At 34.3% G+C, this 20739-nt stretch overlaps 1 protein-coding gene and 1 pseudogene across 1 annotated transcript in view; both read left to right on the top strand.

The window, feature by feature from the left end:
- The window catches only part of DDX10 (DEAD-box helicase 10), a 235723-nt gene that overhangs the window by 160396 nt on the left and 54588 nt on the right, over positions 1 to 20739 (top strand). The gene's annotated exons all lie outside the window — the stretch shown is intronic.
- On the top strand, positions 4784 to 4902 carry LOC111731358 (annotated as a pseudogene).

Here is a 20739-nt window from a genome sequence, read left to right as displayed (position 1 = left end):
TATATGGCATAGTTCTTTTAAATTATGTTTATATTGTTGTAGTCCAATGTAACATTGATCTGAACCTAGATATGTAACAAAAAGTATGAACTGTAGTCAATACAATTCCCAGTACAGGTTCTTAGCCTTTCTCAACATTGTGGACAACTACTATTTTTTTCTTATATCTTACTGTAGGCTTATCTGCTAAAGAATCTTCTCTCCTTATAGAGCTACAAATAGACACTGATAAATGTTGGTCATGGTCATTTCTATTTTTTCTAGATCTTAAGCCTTTGCATTTATTCGTTTTTGGCAGTGCTTTATTGGCTAACACCAAATTAATGTTTTTCATTTGGGGGGAAATTTCTCGTACCATGTGTTTCATATAACCCTTCCACCTCCCCCAGCCCTTCTTTTCTTTTTTAGCATTTCATAATACTGAAATGTTACTGATCACTTTCTTTGTTCTTAATATGGTTAGGATTCCAAAGGCTCTAGAGGAATAGTTTATTTTAAACCAAACAGCTTTCAATAAAATTAAAAACAAGATAATAGAAACATGTTTGCTTGTAGTCCTAATTCCCAGGAAAGCAGAGGTGCTCCCTGAAAGTAAATTATTCTTCCACGTGAAAGGACCAAACTCTTCCAAGACACCATTTGCTGCCCTGATATAATCACTTATTTAATGGTGACCTAAATGAGTTATTTGGTTTCTCTAAGCAAACTGCTCAAATAATATCTTGTTTTAGTGCTAAAATAAGACCTGTTATGCTGTGCTTGTATTTTTAAAATAAACAGCGCTGAGTCTTTTAGATGATGCGCTTTTTTCCCTTTAATATCTGCCTAAGTTAGCAATGAAAACCCAAGTAGATTTAGCCTTTATTGTGATCCTACTGTCCGTTGAGTTTGCTTGAAGATTAATGTAGTGGTTTCTTTCTTTCTTTCTTTCTTTCCTCTCTTCTCCCCACTGTAATGAAGAAGGAGATTACTGAATTTGAACTTTAATCATCTTGGATTATTTAAGAAGTGCTTTCAGTGTTGTGTTGTTAGAGAATTGTCGTTCTCTAGTCATGAAGATTTTAAGTTGCCTATGGGAGAAGAAATAGTGCTAGTCATGGTATCATCTGCAGGGGAATACATGCTGTTCTTTTAAGACTTAGCTTATGAGTTCTCCCTTTTATGAAGATTTTTCTGACCCTCTCAGACATAATGGACTCTTGCCTTTATAGCTCCTCCTCCAGCCTCCTGATATTTTATAGCACTTGCTTGAATAGTGTCTGTCTTTTCTGCTCAGCTCTATGCATTGTTCTTTGTATCCCTGTCACAGTGCTTGCTTCATCATAAGCACTTAATAAATATTTGAATGAATCACTGAGCGGGTGAATTTGTGGCTTAAAGGGATACAGAACACAGACTTAAAAATTTTTAAATATTTTTTACTGGGTAAACTAGAGCATAAAGTTTACTATTTTAACCATCTTTAATTGTACCATTTGGTATTAATTATATTTACATTGTTGTATAACCACCGGAACTACCCATTTCGAAAACCTTCTCATCATCCTGTACTGAAACTCTGCACTCATTAATCAGTAACTCTCCATTCTTACTTCACCCCAGAGTACAAACTTTTAAAGAGAACACACTTTATATTCCAAATCATTATTTAGCATATGAGGAAGTAAAGACCCATCATGAATAGATGATTCTTCCGAGGTCTTACAGTTAAATAAGAGCAAAACTCAGCTAGAGCCCAGGTCTCTGGGTGCTTATGTGTGTGCTTTTCATTCTACTTTAAACTCCCATATAACAATATAAGAAATGTCAAAGAGCACTGAATGTAGTTAAAAGTTTTATTAGATTTATTTAAGGTGCCACATATAAAAATGTAAATAACAGAAATTAATACTACTCTCAGTCACATTCTCAGCACTTACTAAAAAATGTAACCCAAGTAATATTTGAAGTTTCAATAGAATTAGTGTTACATTTATCAAAAGATTTTATAAAGAGTATCATTTTTTCCCCTCTAGAATAATTCGGAATTGTAATAGCAACGTTAGTTTGGGGTATGATTTTCATGGCTAATGTAAAGCATGATAGTAATTAGTAGCTGCTATCATTCATTGACTGCCTACTGTGTTACAAGTAGTGTGATTAAAGGCTTTACCGGCATTATTGCTTTAATCCTCACAAGCAGCACTGTGAGGTAATGGTATTATCATTTCTTATTTTGTAGATGAGGAAATCAAGGCTTAGAAAGTTTATGCAACTTTTTCAAGATCACATAGCTAGGATATGGCAGAGACTAGACTTGAATCTACTTTACAGGACTCTCCACACTTAAGCGTTAGTCTATACTGTCACCTCATTTCCAAGGCAGTCAAGAATATTCACGTTTGAGAATTTAAAAATCTGAAACATAAATCGTAAGTAAACACTTTTTTCTCCTGAAATTGTTCTCCTTTTCTACACTTAATTAATTCCATGTACATTAAGAAATAGAAAATAGTTGCATAACCATTGGTTGATACAGAGTATCGTTAATTTTTGGTTTCTGTGAAACCTCATCATAATCTCAGTAATCAAGTTTTCATTCTTTGAATGAAATATTATGAAACAGTTTATTTCCAGCCCGTGCAGATCAGTTAAACATATCATATTCTCCTATATTTCTTTACTTTTACATGAGCTTTTCCTCTTCTAGAATGTTCTCTCTTTCATTGCTTCTTACTCCTAGCACTGTTTCTTTTCGAAGCCTTTCCTGTCTTCTTAAGGAAGATTTGGACGTTTCTTCCTTTCTGTTCCACTGTAGTTTATATGCATTATTTTACCATTGATACTTAGTGATTGTCTCTCTGGTTGCTACCCTGTAAATTCCTTGAGAGCAGCAAACAGATTTTTCAGAGTCAGCACATATTTATTGAATTAATCAATGGAATGCAGGTATACTTATTCTTAAAATTAATATTTACATGTCAGTGCTATGTCAGTTACAGGCTCCTTGAAACCCAGAAGTTGTGCCCATAGAATACAGTGGAGTTGCATTTAAATTTCTGCCAAATTGCGGGTGTACCATTAAACCCAGTGCTCTCTGAGTTTGGTGCTCCTTTCCAACGCTGTCTTTTTATTCATCTCAATTTCACACAAATCCATTAACATATTAAGGCTATATATCTTTGATATTACAACAGAATGTAATAAACTCTGTAGGCATCAGGATCCCTTTAGAACTCTTGACACATACCCTATTTGCTAAGAATTTAATAAGTTACCTGAAAGGTTGAACTGACCTAACATAGGCATAATGGTTTTCCTTTTCTTCTCTCCTTTTATCTAACACGGAGATCTTCAAGCTTTAGTGTAGTCGAATATATAAAACTATGTGGATTTTACTGTATGGGTGGTAAAAGGCATAATCTAGTAGTTTGAGCAAAGGGTGGTAAAAGGCAAAATCTAGTAGTAGATTTTCACCTTGCTTGCTGACTTTGGAACCTAATTCCCATAGAAGTTGTGACCTCACTCTGTCATCCAATACTTTGCTCATAAATATTTGTGGATTGATGAAAATAGGATTCTGTTAAAACTTCTTTGTTGGCAGTGTCATGGTGAATATTGTATTAGAAGGCAATGAACATGTGTTGCTTGAATAATTGTAACCTATTCAAATATGGTTAGACCATAAGAGAGCTATCACTGAGAAGCAGACTTGTGACCACTGAGGGCTGCAGTGTTTTAAGATTAATTTGAGACAGAATTTTAGTGACTATTTCAGGAGGTGTTTCTTCTATTACTTCCCATAGAATGTTTCTTTTATAAAAGTTGCAAAATAAAATCTTCTAAGCATAAAAAGTTAGGGGATAATAGACTCAAAACACATTTGACTAAGGTGCCAAAAAAGTGTTCATGTGCTTGCTACATTCTCTGTCACTTTCATATGTGTGTGTATACATATATATATATAATCAGTTTGTATATATTATAGACAATAATTATATTATTAAATGATATGATGGACTTTGTTCAATTGGGTGGTCAGTTAGGTCCAACTTAATATGTTAAGACTCTGAGTTCAGATTGAACCAAAATGGAATAAATCAATTTCTGTGATGCCCTTTATACTCAATTGTAGTTTAATCTGCTTATGTCGAATTAGAGATAATTTGACATTTATATGCTTAAATTGGTGGTTTATAGATAGATCTTCTTCTAACAGACAAATTAACTTTATTTGAATCATTGTAAGTCGGTAATTATATGGTTGAGTGTGTCTTTTCTAATGGTTAATATATATATACTCTTCTTTGAGAAACTGTGAGCATGTGTGCATGTGTGTATGCTATCATGATTGTGGAGACTGATACTTAGAATCATTGACCCATATTTTTATATATATTATCATTCATTAATGATCTGCACAGTGAGATCACTTTGGCTGTTAATAAATCTGTGAATGGCTTTTGGGAGAGTATACCATCATGATTATTGACACAATATATAAAAATCTCAAATATTCTGCGGGGGAGGGGGAGGGGGAGTAAGTTCATGTAGGTCCTTTTTTCCTTTCTTTTTAGGATTTTGCCTCACAACTCACATCTCTGTTTATACCAAGAAATAGAAATGGGTCTAGAGAACCATTATAAAACTTGATTTTAATGATTTTCAGACTGTTACAAGAATCTGTGCAGGTCTTCCATGTTATTACTAGAGATTTCTTTTTAATTCTTATAAGCACCCGACATTGGCTGCACAAAGAATAAAATACAGATATATATTATAATTGTTTAAAAGTATGTAAAGGGTTTATGGCCATGTCACCCTGAACAAGCCCGATCCTGTATGATCTCGGAAGCTAAGCAGGGTCAGACCTGGTTAGTACTTAGATGGGAGACTACGTAGGAAGACCAGATGCTATAGGTGTAAAATATAAAAAATAAAGGATTGTAAACTGACAAGGACCTTGTAATCTGTGAGGTCAACCAAGGGTTGCCTTGTCTAAAAAAAATATATACATACATATGTAAAGCCTATTAAGATGATCAAAATAGTAATTTGTATTGCTAAATTCATAGTACCTTTTTGTTTTGTCTTAAATGACATACACGAAATATTCTTATCATCTTGTAAATAGTTTGATGTTAAATTTCTTTTACCACAAGAAATGGAAATCACTGTCATATGGCATATAAACAGGATCAACCTGTTTTTCCCAGTAGTCATACCATACTTAAAACAGTCAAAATTCAATACAATCAGCAGGAAGGACAGGGAGGCATAGAATGCCACTGTTTTTTAAAGAGAAGATTGTGTTCCCCCAGTCTTTTAAGGGAGAAATTAATGGGAAAAGGAAGTACCAGAAACTAAAAAGAGGTGGACCATAGAAAAAGGAGAATGGAGATACAAGTTTTTTGTACCAATTCCTAAAGACCATTCCTGGTTTTAGAGATGAGTGATAGAATAAAGATGATTCCTAATTTTCAAGTGTTAATGGTATCCACTACTCCTGTGTGAAATACTTTTTTTGTGTGAATAAGGAAAGCTCTTTTGGGGGAACTTATACTTGCTGCTGTGTCATTTGTGGACTCTATTGTGGCCAAGCTTTAGTGCCCCTCCTTTAAGCCATAAAGCACCATAAGCTACGGTTCTAAAAAGCAAAGTAAGTGGTAGATAGAAGAATTTATTACTGGAGGTAATCGATTGTACTGAAAATATCATTGAGAAGTACTCGTTTTGCTCACTGACTTTTTTTTTAATTCTTTAAAGAGTGACATATGAAATGTTTTATAACTATAAAGCTCTGTTTAGCTAATCTTATTACTTTTGTTATTATTGCAGTTATTATCAGTAACATTAAATGATTCCTCTTTGCTATAATTTCATGCTTTGGGTAAAGATGTAGACAGGTGTCTGCAGTGTTTTATGAAGGAATATTTTTTCCCTTTGCCTATTAAGTCTTTATTATTGATATATATTATAGGAGTCAAAGATGTCTTTACGGATGAGAACTCCAGAATTAGTTCCTTATGAACTGTGTAGATTTTCTGTAACATCACATAGTATTATATCCTTTCCAAAGCACTTTCATCAAGATTATCCTACTTTATTAATGAGTTTATGTGATAAGTGAGCATTATAGCCATCTGACAGTTGAAAAAGCTTTACTACAGAGAAGCTAGTTAAGTGACTTGGTTACGGTCATATACCTAAGTAGGTTAAAAACCTCTCAGATTCTGTGTCAGGACATAATATGCAGAGGTCTTTTGGAATTATTATAGGAATTGATCTGTTTTCTCCTTCAGATTTTACATGAATAAATCTCACCCCAATTGCCTTGAGCATTATCTATAATGTTCAGAAAGGGGTAGTATTAGATTGAGACCTAGGATTTATCTATCTTTGGTTCTTTTCCTAAATCACTGTATATTAAGGTGCAAAATCACTATAATTCCCTAAGCTTTACTTTTCCACATTAATAGTATGACTCTTGGGAAAACATTTGGCAGTGTCTGCTAAGCTGAATGTATGCCTACCCTATGTCCCACACTTTTTCTCCTAGGTATATAATCAAGAAAAATGCATACATATCTACTAAAAGGTATTCATATAACAGCACTATTTATAATCAACAAATACTGGAAATAAATTATAGGGTAGATAAATTGAAGTATTATATAGTTATGAAAGAATTACTGCTACATGCAATAATAAGGACAAATTTCACAAATATTGAGCAAAAGAAGCCAGACATAAAACAGTAAATACTATAGTATGTCATTTATATAAAGTTTTTTCTTTTTTCTTTATTTTTAAAGAAAAACTAACATTTGGGGATTAGAGTCAGGATGGTGGGATTACCTTTTGGAAAAAGGGGGGTTACTGTGAACAAACATAAGGGGTGCTTCTGGAGAACTTGTGTCTTGCTTTCTTATTTTGGGTTGTAGATACATGGAGATACTCTCTGAAAATTCATCAAGCTTTTATACTTATTATTTGTGCAATATATATCATATTTCAGTTATAAAGATTATTTTCAAAAATAAAGTGGTAGACTGGGTCTCTAAATGTGATTTCAGCTAAATGTTTGAATTTGTGGATTCAGGAATATATAGGGTATTGGGGATAACTCTTGTAACTCTAGAAGTATTAGGCCTTAGTCTCTAGAGTCATCCATGTTTTATGAAAGCTATGAAAGAAAATTAAAAATTTATGTTCCTCAAATACACATTTCTTTCTAAATCTCCTTGTTCCAAGAAATGTATGTGATGTTTTACTTCTGAAACTTATAAATTGGTTTCTCCCAAATGAGAAAATAAAACATTCTTTTAAGTCCTATGCAAATTAAAAAGAAAAAAAAATATTTTCTAAAAAGGGCACAGTAATCATTGTGCCAGTCATAGATCTCCCACCTCAGTGAATTTTCTTGTTTCTACACTAAATTTTAGATGATTTGGTGGCTTTGGAATGTTATGCAGGTCTCTACTGTTCATGCCATCTTAGATGACCCTGAGTGCTATTAAATTGAACTGTATTTTGAATAAGGAACTTAAGGGTGATAAAATGGATATTAGTATGAATGGCTCCTGTATGTAACTTGTTAGTTCATAAGTTGAAATTATATAATAACTGACTACAGACATTGGGAAAGATATAGAGCTTAAAGGATCATCTAATCAAAGAAGTGATTATCTTCCCATGAGTAGACTTTTTGCATTTGGTTTACTTCTCTTGCCATAGACTCTTGTTATTTACATATTCTCTGTGCGCATCTTATGTGAATTAAGTATTTACTCTCTTTCATAATCTTCCAATAAACATCAGTTTGACAGGTACTTGCTGAGCATCTGTCATGTACCTGGTCCAGTAATAAGAGTTTACAGTATTAAGGCAGAAGTAGGCTCTTTTGTTAAAGTAGCCTCATTTTATCTTACTAGAGGGAGTCTTTTGCAGTTCCAGATCAATTGTCAAGCTTGGAATATGCAGAAATAGTGTATCTAAGATTCTTTATCAAGAATCATATTTCTTACCTTTCTTCAGATTATAAGATAATCAGTGCTAGAATTAAGACCAGTTATTTTACCTGTCTTGATTTTCAGCTGTGTACATCATTTCCTTTTTACTACAGACAGATTGATTTTTATTTTATAAAGTCATTTTATTTCTTTCAGTTGGAAATGATACACACTTTCAAGCTTATCCATTTATTTATATTAGCGCAGCTTTCTTTGGAAACTAGAATGTATATTGTCATAAGGCTTCAGCCTCATTGAATTGCTGTTAGCATAAGCCTCATCTAGATTCTAAACACAACTGCTATTGATCGCTGCCTCCTGGCATCCATCCAACCCTGAGATTTTTGCCCTTCTCAGTACAGCTGGTACATGGCGTTTTTGTGGTGCTCCTTTGAGGATGACAGAAAGTAAAATAAAGGAAGAAATAATACTAAGTCATCTCTTAAGTAAAAGAGAAAATTAAAAATTGAATGATACCAGTCTGCATTGTGAGTTTAGTAATGTTAGATCATAGATTTTGGGTTTAAGGTCCACTTTTATCATTAACTTCCAGGTTGCTAGAGCTCTTCCAAAAGAGCATGGGACTTGGAAATAGAAGACCCAGGATCAGTTCTTGTCAGTAAGCTTTGGAATCCTGGGTGGTCATCTTTCCCAGAGATTCAGTTTCCTCTTCTGTAGAATAATAGTGATGTTGCCTGCCATTGTCAGCTTTCCAAGTCTCTTGTGAAGATAATATATAAGGGCTTGGTGAGCTTTGAATCACTATAAAAAATGTGAACTATTGTTATCAGTAGTAATATAGGCTGCCTTAGTAGGCAGGCTTTTTCTGAATTACCCAGGATCTAAACCAGTAGTTCAGTCAGCACTGGAGTATGTTGAATCAAATTACTGAAGATTTCTCAAAATGTACATTATCTCCCTCCATCCTCACCTTTCTCTTATCAGAACCTCTGAGGAGGGGGTCTTATTTGTATGCATTCATGCGGTATATGTGTATATAATTAAGGTACTACCAACACCCCATTGAGAGCTAGTGGTCTAAATGCATATATTCACTTTGGTACTTGCTTACAACCCACAAGTGCTAAGCCTTTTACAATTTTGGTTTGGCTTTTGCTACTGTGGCAAAATGTCTACTAGAAATACAATAAATATGAGCTTAGATAAATGCAAGCTCAGTCTCTTGGATCAGTTTGTAACCCAGCATGACTAGCTCTAGTTCTCCCTCAGTGAAGAGGTTGGCATCAGAGAAAAATTTCCTTCTGTTATTGTCCTAAAACCTTATGAACAACCTTTGAACCAATTCTGAGGTATGACGGAATGAGAATATGAGAAATAATGTTGCCCAAAGGGTTGTAAAAGAAAAAGACCACCAGGATTCAGCTTTTCTATGGTTATACACATGTAAGTTCTGTGTTTGTTCAGCTTAATGTTGGGGGAAGGAGAGAGCCCTGCGAGTGACCACACGGGGAGAAAGTGGCCCTGGTTTGTTAAGTGGGATCAGTGCTGATGTAGAGGATCCAATGGCCTGGAAGCCTGATTTCTATGCTGCTAGTAGATCACTATGTGATCTTGAGCAAATTTCTCAACTGTCTTGAAGTGTCCTGGACTAGATGTTCTGTATGACCCCTTTCAGCTCTATAATTCTGATTTCTTTCTTATTCAGGAGATAATAAAATATTCTCTATCAATTTTAGATTCTTTCTAACCTTCACATATAATACTTGCAGGTATGTGGTCTATTCTATGTATTATCTTCACTAGTGATAGAAATATAGCAAGAGGCCATAACCATTTCAGTATAAAGGGTTTGACTGGCATTCTTGGGGCTTTTGGAAAGCATACAATTGGGAGGATCTGTCATTTTTTTCTAGAATACCTGAGGAATAACAGGGACTAGAGCTAGAGAAAGTTGGTGGATCATACAGGATCTCAAATGCCTTCTTAAAGATTGGGGCTGATTCAGCAGAGTGTGAGGGATGCAATGAAGATTTTGAGGAGGGGTACAGCATAAGTGGTAGGATGATCCTAGAAGGATTTATTCCATACATATTTTTACTCCATACACAGTTCTTGATTGCCTTCTATGTATTATCCCTCATAATTCCAAGATAGAATTATAGTTACTTGAGTAACTATAAATCTAATTGACAACTTTCTAAGTAGTACATTGTAATTTAATGAATGCTGTGATAGAGAAATTTTGTGAGTTGTCTCCATAGGTAATGGTTGAAGCAAAAAGGGGAAAAAATGAAACATTATATGGTATTATCCATGTGTCAGTTGCTATTGTTAAGTTTTTTCCATGGATTTTTAAAAAAATGTATTTTAGTGTATGAACTTTAGCCTTTGAAGTTATAGGTAATAATATCATCATCCTCATTTAACAGATGGAGAAATTTTAGCACAGAAAGGTTGCACACAATTCTTTGTCGAGATTCCAATCTGGATAGTCTGACTACAGAGAGTGGATGAGAGAGAGAGAGCCAGTTCACAAATCTTGAGGAACAGCAACATTTAAGCTATAGGTAGATGAAAAGCAGTTAAGACAATTGAGAAGAGATTATCAGAAAGATGGGAGGAGAGGAAGGAAAATTGGTATACTGGTATAGAAAACATGAAGAGAGAATTTAAAGGAGAACCTGATCAAGGGTGTCAAATACTGCAGAGAGATGAAAATAGGATGAGAACTGCAAACAGACATGGTTTTGGTAATTAAAATATCATTATGATCTTACCAAGATTTACTTAGTTTGTGTTGTATTGGTTATATTGGAGGGCTAGGACAGCTAGAGAAATCAGTTAAAATACCAGTTCAGTGGTTTAGATGTTAAATGATGACATGGATAGGACAGTGAGTGTGAGAGTAGTGAGGAAAGGACGTTTTATTAAAAGTAGTTGAGAAACATAACTCAGAGATTGGTGACTGAATGGGGATTGGGAAGACTGGGAAAGATGAGTATAAGTTTGCCCTGAAACCCTGTGGTTTCCTAAACTTGGCACCTATCATATACTGACTGCTCCAGAGAGTATAGAGATCTGGAACAGAGGGCCATTTTTAATAGCCAGTATTAAACTATTAAGTACCATATGCTGTGCTAAGGCATTTTATTTAGTACTCACTTGTAGGTATTCTCAACACAGTTTCACAGATGAGGGACCGGGAGCTTAAAGAAATTAAATTTTCCCAAGGTCTGATATTCAGTAATGACTATAAGGCCTAGAGTTAGTAAAAGACATACAATAATGGACATAATTCTAAGAGCAGTACCACCCATGAGTGATACAAAATTGAAATAATTTGGAAGTTGGAGAGGTTATTTTTGACTTGAAGGATTCAAAAGAGTATCCTAGGAAGGGAGACTATTTGAGTCAGGCCGTGAAACATAAATCAAGATAAGTATTCCTGAAAGTTTTTTAATTGTAATGGACCATAGAAATATTATATTGATGATGAACAGAAGTAAGGGAGCATTAGGTCACAAGTTATTACCAGCAGAATTTTTTCGGGGGCGGGGGCGGTGGGGGGCGGTGTAGAGCGTCTCAAAGTGGAGCAATACAAGTTGAGGCCAGAAATAGAGGTTCTTGAATATTATATTATTAGTGGGTGGTAGAGAGCCATGAAGAGTTGTGAACATAATAGAGATGTGTATTTATGTATACAGCTCATGTTTTAGTATTTTTGCATCTATCTGTCTATCTATCTATCTAGAGTAGTCTGAGCAGAAAGTTGGATCTTTGAAAAATAAGCCAAAACTTCATTTGATTCTTCACTTTGGGAGGTTTCAGTATAAATTGAAGCAAATGATTAATTTTAAAAAATTGAAATCTAATGTCATCCCTGTTACATTACTTCACTTATTTGAAAATTGGCTGCCATATCAAGAACCAGAAAGTGAAAAAAAAAGCCTCTGACCAGTCACTGTAGAAGTCGCAGTACCTGGTCACTGAGCACATGCGTTCTGCCTCCAGGGAAGGTCTACATCCAGTACACGTTGTGCATTTTTGTCACAGCCCTAATGATTTTGTGGCTTAAGAGGTTATAGAAGGTGAATAACAAATTAGATCAGGTAGTTTGTTAAAGGCCGATCCCCTATCAGTGAAATGAGTTAACAGCAAAAAATAATTTATAGGAAAAAACTATTAATAAAATAGACCTCATGATTGAAAAGCACAGTAATATAGGGATAGAGAGCCCTCAGGATTCTTAATGGACCCAGGGAGCACCACTTTGTTATGGTAGTGATGGTTGTTAATTTTTGCCCTCAAGCAGCAAGGAAATATTGTTATATTCTATCTTTAGGCAGCATTCCATATGTGGTTTGACTTAAAGGCCCCTTTCATATGAATAATAGCTTGGGACCCAAGGTTATAGGAAACTCCTAATTTTGTAGATATTACAGCTTAGTATCCACTGGGTTCATTTTTCCTTTGCCTCCAGTGCTCAGGACTACCAACATTACTGCTTTACCTTATGTGGGTTTGTAGTCAGGAAAGAAGAAAGGACAGAGAAAATCTCTTGGTGCCTCATCTCATTTAATACCTAATAAATAACAAAGGACTTTGATCTGCTGTTCATAGCAGTGCTGCGAAATGGCTATTTGTGTTACCTCTATTACTCAGGTAAGGAAAGGAGACCCAGAAAGTTTAGATAGAAGGGCAATTGGGTGCAAAGAACATGACTAATATGGCTAGCTGATTGACGATCATGACTAAGTGGTTCACCACAGGGTTTGCCACAGACTTTTGCCTGGATACTAGCATAAGAAACACATTTTACATTCCTTCCCACTAACAAGTACATACAACATTGAAAGATAAATATCACAAAACAATACTAACCCTTACTATGTTTCATATACTCAGAATTTTCTGTTCTATTTCTTTTTTAACAAAATGATCACAGTCCACTCAATGACTTCCTGATTCACTAATGAGTTAAGGAGTGCAATCAGATAAATGTTAGTATGATGTATGACTTGCAAGTGGATTATTTTATGAGGAGGTAAAGCCGGAGTGGGGATATATTATGGCTGTGTTGCAGATGTCTTGAGTGCCATGCCAAGGAACTTATTCTAATGGGCAACATAAAGTCCTTGAAAAATTTGTGTCAAGGTGATAACATGATTATGGCTTTGTGCCAGGAATATGATAATACCCTAACAGAGCTCCTTAACGGTTCGTAAATAACTTTCACATACATTAACTTGTTCCCCATAATAACCTTAAGAGATAGATAAGGCATAGTTATTGCCTTTACGCAGGTGAAGAAACTGAGGTTTAAAGAGGTAAAACCCTTGTCTCAAGTGTAAAGCCACAGTTAGGAATTAATTAAGCTCAGCTTTTCTGATTGCTGTATCAGCGAGTAGTAGGAGGAAGAGCATAGCAAACTGGCTTTTTAAAGATCTGGGCAAGAGGTAATGATAGTGATGAAAATTGAAGGGAGGGGGTCAGATGCAAAATTAAAGAAAAATCCAGATAATTTCTTGAAAATATTTTTTTTTGTTGAAAGCCATATGCATGCATTCTAAACTCTTGATTCTTTTTTCTTTTCTTTTTTTTTTAAGATAGTTTTTGGTTATGTTGTAAAATTTCAGCCCATTTACCCAGGCAAGGCCAGGTTATAAAATTGCCATTATGCTCTGTCATGGCCTATGATAGTTTTCATCACTCATTTTCTCTTTAGAAGGAACTGAATTGGGAAACCATTTTTCGTTGTTTAATATTCAAATCTGAAAATAGTGATATTTAAACTTCAAAAACATATCATTTGGAATAAGACATATCAGCAGGTTTTTTGTCAAGTGTGAATTGTTACAGATGTGCCTGAGTTCTTCCTTTTTGTTATAGATTATTCTGAATTTTCATTGATAAGCTTTCATTAGCATCTTTCTTTTCTTAACCCTCTGAAAGTCATTAAAAGAACAAGTCCTGCTCCAGATTTCACTCTGAACAGACTGCAGATCATCCGTGTTAGTCTGAAACACAAGAATGAAGAAATGAATGTTTAAATATATTTGTATACCAATAATCTTTAAAATCTCAATTTTGTACTTTTCTGATCTCCTATAATTTTGCCCAAAGAATTTTTGTTCCTTCTACCAAGAAAAGTTTGATGTTTGATATATATCCTGTTTTTTAAAAATAATGCTTTCTGCAAAACGTGTTATTTTTTTAAAAGGATATTACTGAAATTTTGACAATTGAAATTTTTAACTTCATTATAGAGAATTATGATAAAATGTGGATATTAGTTAAGAGAAGCTTAAAAACTTCTCTAGCGTCATACCTGCTTTTTCTTTTCTAGAAACCTGAGTCATTTTTAGCTTCTTTCGTACTCATTATGTGCAATTAAGTGTCAAATTCTTGCAATTTTATTTTTAAAATCTCTTTCAAACTAGTATGTACTCCTTCTTGAAACCTGTGCTCATATAACCAACTGCCTATTGGACATCTCAACTTGGCTTTTTAATAGGATTCTTAAACTTAACATAACAAAATTCAAACTTAAATTTTTTGTCTTCTAAATTTGTTCTTTTCATGGTCTTCCTCGTCCCAGGAAATGACAACTCCATTTTTCCAGCTGCTCAGGCAAGACTTTAGAGATACCCTTGACCTATTTTTCTTATACTCTGTCACAATTCATCAGTAAATCCTGTTGACTTTATCTTAAAAATAATCCAGAAAAATTAGTGAAGTCCAATTATAGTCTAGAGTTTAGTTAATAGTAATATGCCAATGTTGGTTTCTTAGTTGTGACAAGTATACCATAAGACGTTAATAATTGGGGAAATCTGGGTGAGCGTTATATGGGAACTCTGTACTATCATAGCACATTTTCTATAAATATAAAATTATTTAAAAATATAAACTTTCCAAATAAATCCAGAATCTAACCATTTAACACCCCCACTGATCCTGATCACCATCATCTCTATCATGGATAATTAATTATAATAGCCTTCTAATTAGTCTACTTGTGTCCCTTCTCTTGCCCTCCTGCCTATCCCCACTTCTGGCCCCAATTTATTCTTAATATTCTTAATAAGGTTGGTAAGAATAAGCTTTTAAAAGTAATTCACGTAATATTACTTCTGTGCTCAGTATCCAGCCTTCAGCGGGCTTCTCTATTTTATGATGAAAAGTTCTACATACATGATCTAGTCCCGAGCTTCCTCTCTGCTTTTATCTCTTACTGTTCTGCCATTAATTCATAATTGGGCTCTGATGATAGGTGAATGTCTCCCCCTTGTTTACATATACAGGAGTTTCAGTATCAAAAGTTAGCAAATGATTGCATTAATATAGTGATACACTACAATAACACCCATTGTAACATTCTGAATTTGTCCTATGAATTAACTATTTTGCACTTACCTTGATTCTTTCTTTTGTACAATGTGTTCTCGAAAACTCATCTTGTCATATGTTCCCATATCAAACACTAATATAATGTTAACAAGATAAATCATAAATATATAGAAGATTGACGACTAAATGCAAAGTCAATTTTATATAATTGATTTGTCATTAAGTGGTTATTTGCATTAAATATCCTATAAGATCATTGTGCTCTATTTTAGTGTCTATAAAACAAGCATTTTCTTCCCTATGTTCAGCTCTTACAAAAACAAGCAAATTGGTGTAAGCTTATACTTAAGAAAACATTCCTCTTTGCCTTAAAATTAGCACTTATATAAGTCAGCGTAGGGGGTAGAGGGATGGGGGAGTAGCCTATAAAAAGTATTTTGAGTTGCACAAAGCCAGAGATAGTTTGAGATAATATTCTCCACAGATTTAGACAGCTTTGGTTTATAAAACAAACTTGTTTTGACAGCAAAAATATGAATCCACTTTGATTCTGTGTGCTAGCCTCTCAACTCATTTCTATTATTTCTGGTACTATTGCCATTCTGTTTCTTTTAGAAGAACTTCTGAGTTAATTGTGGTACTCAGTGGTGTATTGTAGGGTGTGCATGTGTGTGTGTTTGAATTTGTGGAAATACTTGACACTATTTCCCTTCAGTGTTTTCTGGTGCAAATGCAAGTGTGTTGTTTATCTCAAAAGTAAGGATGCTAATTTCTCCTATCAACTCCCCCACTTACCTATTTCTCTTTCTCAGTCCTATTTTCTCTTTCATTCTCCTTCCCAGTCTCTCACTCTTACACGCCTTCTGTCCTTATACTATAAAGGCTTCTAAAAACTAAGAATCGCTTTCATTAAATATGAGCTATGCTGTGATTCGAGACCAGGAGGCACTGCCCTGAGGGAGGCCTAGGATAAATTCCGTGAGTAACAAATTATAGAGTAAACATCCTGGGTGTAATTCATAGTTAAATCATCCTGAGTATTTATACTATTTTTTGGTTGGAAAATTGACCAATGGTGTATTGTTCTTCTGAGTAAGTATACAAGGATGTCTAAATTGTCTGAAGGTCAAATTTGAGGAAAATTTGACACTTTCCCTGAATAGCATGATATTTGTGAAAGATATCATCTCAATCCTTTTCTTTTTCCTCTTTTTTTCCTTTCCTCTTTCCTCTTTTTCACTGTCAGCTTTAAATCTCCAGACTTGTTATGCATTTTAGTTCAGGGAGATATGTTTTTTATCCTCAATACTGACCAAACATCCCCTTTAATCGGAGTGAATCTCTTAAGGACTATTTTTTCCCCTCCTAGTCTATGGTTACCTTTGTTTTATAACATTGTCCTGGGTGTTCCAACCAAGAAAATTTTATTTACCTAAGAACACCCCTTTGATACAAATTCTTTTAGGGTCTGGATCTGCTTCTCTTTTTTCTTTATGAAGAATCTTAAATTTCTTTCATAAAACCTCTTTCCAATGATTGATTGGCCAAGAAGGAGAACTCAGACTTAATGCTCTGTTACATCTACACTGTCTATGTATTTTGTTTGACTCAGAGCATCCTTTCAAGTATATTGTCTGTGATACAAACCTGCACAAATATAGAATAGTGTCTATAATATTCTTGCATTCACGCATAACAAGTGACTGGGTGGCCAGGAGAGTAGTTAGAAAAAGGAAGAATTTTCATGTTTACAGGGAGAGCCCAGAGCTAATATCTGGCTAGACGTTACCAGTAACAGCAGTGGCTGAGCTCTGCCCTGGCTTTCCAGTGCCTGGGCACTTTCATGTGACATGTTCCTGTTTGTTAGCTTCTCACTACTAGCCTTTGTAGTAAGGTCGGTAGGGATTACTGTTGTATTAATAGAAACTGGAGGTGGACAGTGAGATTGGAAAGGCCAAATGATTGATTTCCAGGAGGCATCTGAGTTTTACTGTTTATTTTTATATAGGTAACCCATAGCCTTTTACTGTTTATTTTTATATAGGTAACCCATAGCCTTTTAGATTCAGGGAACTTGACACATAGTAACTAAAGTCGTTATGTGCACTAGATCATACACTGTTCTCAACAAACCATTGATGTACCTTTGTTCTCTCAGTTCTGCACAAGGAAATCTACACCTTAAACAGGTTAAATTCTAGATTGAATATTAAAAATTACTGATCTATGACAGTTTTCCACTGAGAAAAATAGCAATTTCACATGGTTCAACCTCATATTTTACTCAGTGATACGCAAATAGATATGTTTGTGTATCTCTGTTCCGATTCATTTTATATTGATTTTGTCATTTGGCTCTTAGAAAACTGTCTTATTTTTAATTTTTAGGTTCTTTGGGGGTACCTTCCTGTTGTCACAATGCATTACCTGACATTTATTGTTTTCTTTCATCAAATGAGGAGCCTAAAGGTCAGCGAGTTTAAATGATTTATCTAAAGTTGCACAAGTTATGTACCAGGTAAATCTTCATCCTCCAGAATTCTTCTTTTCCTTCTATGCCACATCAATGGACAAAATAGTGAGGGGACTTTGGAGTCATCAGATATGGGGAATGGTTACAGAGGAACTATGCATATTAAACTTTTCTGAAAAAATACTTAGGAAGGGAAACAACATTGACTTTTGAGTCATACATATCTGGATTAAACCTGTCTCGTTATTTACTAGCAGTATAACCTTAAACAAGTTTCTTAAACTCTCTTGAGCCTAGAGGTTTTTTTTGTTTTGTTTTTTGTTTGTTTGTTTTTTAATCTGTCAGATGAGGCTATTAACCTAAATCCTACAGTTATTGAGAGAGATAAGTAAGATAACATTTGTGAAGGACCTGTTAAGGCTTGGCATCTAAGAACTCCAAAAATTAGTTCTCTTTCATACCACACTTCTCCCTCAGAAGAGAGAAAATACATCTTTTTTTTTTTTTTTGGATTGTGTAAAGTCACATTAAAGACCATTTTATAGATGTTAAAATGTGGCAGATTTCATTGCATTTTTTTTTAGAGATTTTAATTAAAATAATATTGCTATCACCACTAGTTTTGTATCTAAATAAAAGTTAAAAGTCCCATTTGTTATAAAGAGGATTCTTGGTTCAATAATTGCTAGTCTAACTGACCTCCAAGAACTTTCCTAGTTTTAGTTTCTTTGCAGAAATAGCCATAGAGAATAAAAGGGCAATGCTTGTCATGTTGTCTTCATAAATCATTGAAATATTCTGGAACATTCTACATTTTGATACATTTTCAAGATTGCTTTTTTCCCCATAAAACTGGAGAATATCTGGCCCCATTGTGAAAAGCCTAAGTGGATGAAGTCCTAGTTGCTCGTGCCTATTTTTATGTACTATATTTAACGTTTCAAAAAGAACATTCTCAGATTAAAGCATGATGCAAACATCAATATAAATAATTTTTGTAGTTGCTTTATTTTCATGATTCTTTGAAAGTCATCAGCAGCACCATTTGTCTTTTTATAATCTATATATTGTTCTGGGGCGGGGGAAGTCTAGTAAGTTATATATATTTATAGTTCTTGCATTTATGTAGCATTTTGGGGGTATAGACAGCAAAGATGGAATCTCATTTTAGTGACCTGATGAAATTTCAGAAGTATTAATATGTGATATCCAAATCTTGATCACAGTTTGAAGCCTATTGTTACATCATAGTTGCTGTAAAAAAAAAACGTTACTGAGTTTTTCAAATATTTCTATAAAGCATACTTGTGTTAGATATTTATTGTGTTATTAACAACTACGAGGTCCTGGTTATATATGGTTGATTTGGAGGAAAGGAGAGGTGCCTACTGAATGTAAATAATTTACATTGTCCACATTTGATATACATATATAAGATGTACATTTGATAATCTAAACTTGTGGACCTGGGTGAACATAAACATTACCATGGAAATCCCATAGAAGATATTTGTATATCTCCCTGGCTTTGAGAGTATCGTATTGAGAACTGGAAAGTCAAAAAATGCAAATCCAATACATTTGTTGTACCTTTCCAAATTTTGCGGAGTTCATCTGATCATTTGAAGTGAAACAGTCTAGCTCAAGGAAAATTAATTTCCTTATTAAGGCCCAGCCGGATGATGCTAGCTTTGTTACTTTGTGAAATTTCTCTTTTACTTCTTACCTCCCTGTTTCTCACCTTCCCTTCCTTCTCTCCTTCTCTTCCTTCCTTTATTTACTTCAGAAGAAGGGAAGATACTTAAAGGAATGCTTTAAAATATTTATTTGAAAGTAACATCCAAGATAAATTACCAGATTTGGCTTTGAACCTCTCAAGTTATTCAAAGTCAGACATATTTGATTTGTAGTATAGGACAGGAATTTTTGTTGTTGTTAGAGACGGTGTAATGACTTTTCCATCTCCAAATATGGAAAAAATTTAAAGCAAAAAAATTTTAAAGCAGAAAAGAGGCAGATTGGACATTTTTTTTGCTCTCCCTCGAAGAAAAGCCTATTAAATTGAGATGTATTAAAACATCCTCTTATAAAGAATGAGTTGTCTCAGTGAACTTTAGATTACATGTCAAAAGCTTTATATAAAATACTTTGTCGATATCACATTACTGCTACAGAAAGTTTTCATATCTTTTTTATACTCTTCTCTGGCCAACTACTATTCTTTCACTGAGGTGTGATCTCCAAACTGATTCTTTCCTTGTGTCCTGCCTCCGTACCACTCCCCCTGCCCCCCCACCGATGTGACATTCCGGTTTTCCTTTGGGAATGAAATTATGAGTACTTGAAAATTATTCTCCTTTTTTCCCCCCAAATAGCCCATCAAGTCTTACAAGAGAGCTTCCTATAATGTTTCGCTTTCTTTTTTTCTGATGAGGACTTCTCTTCGATTTATTCCAGCATGAACTGCTGTGGGTAAATATAGTTGACCCTTGAAGGACATGGATTTGAATTGTGTGGATCCACTTATAAGTGGATTTTTTTTTCAATAAATATTTTCTCATGATTTTCTTAATAACATTTTCTTTTCTCTAGTTTATTATAAGAATATAGTATATAATACATATATAACATACAAAATCTGTGTTAATCAATTGTTTATGTTATTGGTAAGGTCAACAATAGGCTATTAGTAGTTAAGTTTTTGGAGACTGAAAAGTTATATGTGGATTTTGAACTGATGGTTGGTGGGGGGTTGGTGCCCCTAACCCCCATGTTGTTCAAGGGTCAACTGTATAATCTTCCTGAAATAGTAACTTCCTCATTGCTCCTACTCATGAAAGATCATGAAATAAGAATTGCAATAGGCTTTAGAAGCAGTTAATAACAGACGGTTATTTTGGTTTGGCTGTTTTGGGACAGAGACATGCTGAAGTACAAAAAAGACAGACAAAAATTCATTATTTT

The sequence above is a fragment of the Pteropus vampyrus genome, unplaced genomic scaffold (assembly GCF_000151845.1).
Source record: "Pteropus vampyrus isolate Shadow unplaced genomic scaffold, Pvam_2.0 Scaffold365, whole genome shotgun sequence".
NCBI classification, from domain to species: domain Eukaryota; kingdom Metazoa; phylum Chordata; class Mammalia; order Chiroptera; family Pteropodidae; genus Pteropus; species Pteropus vampyrus.
This window is presented reverse-complemented; position numbering and strand designations above follow the sequence as displayed.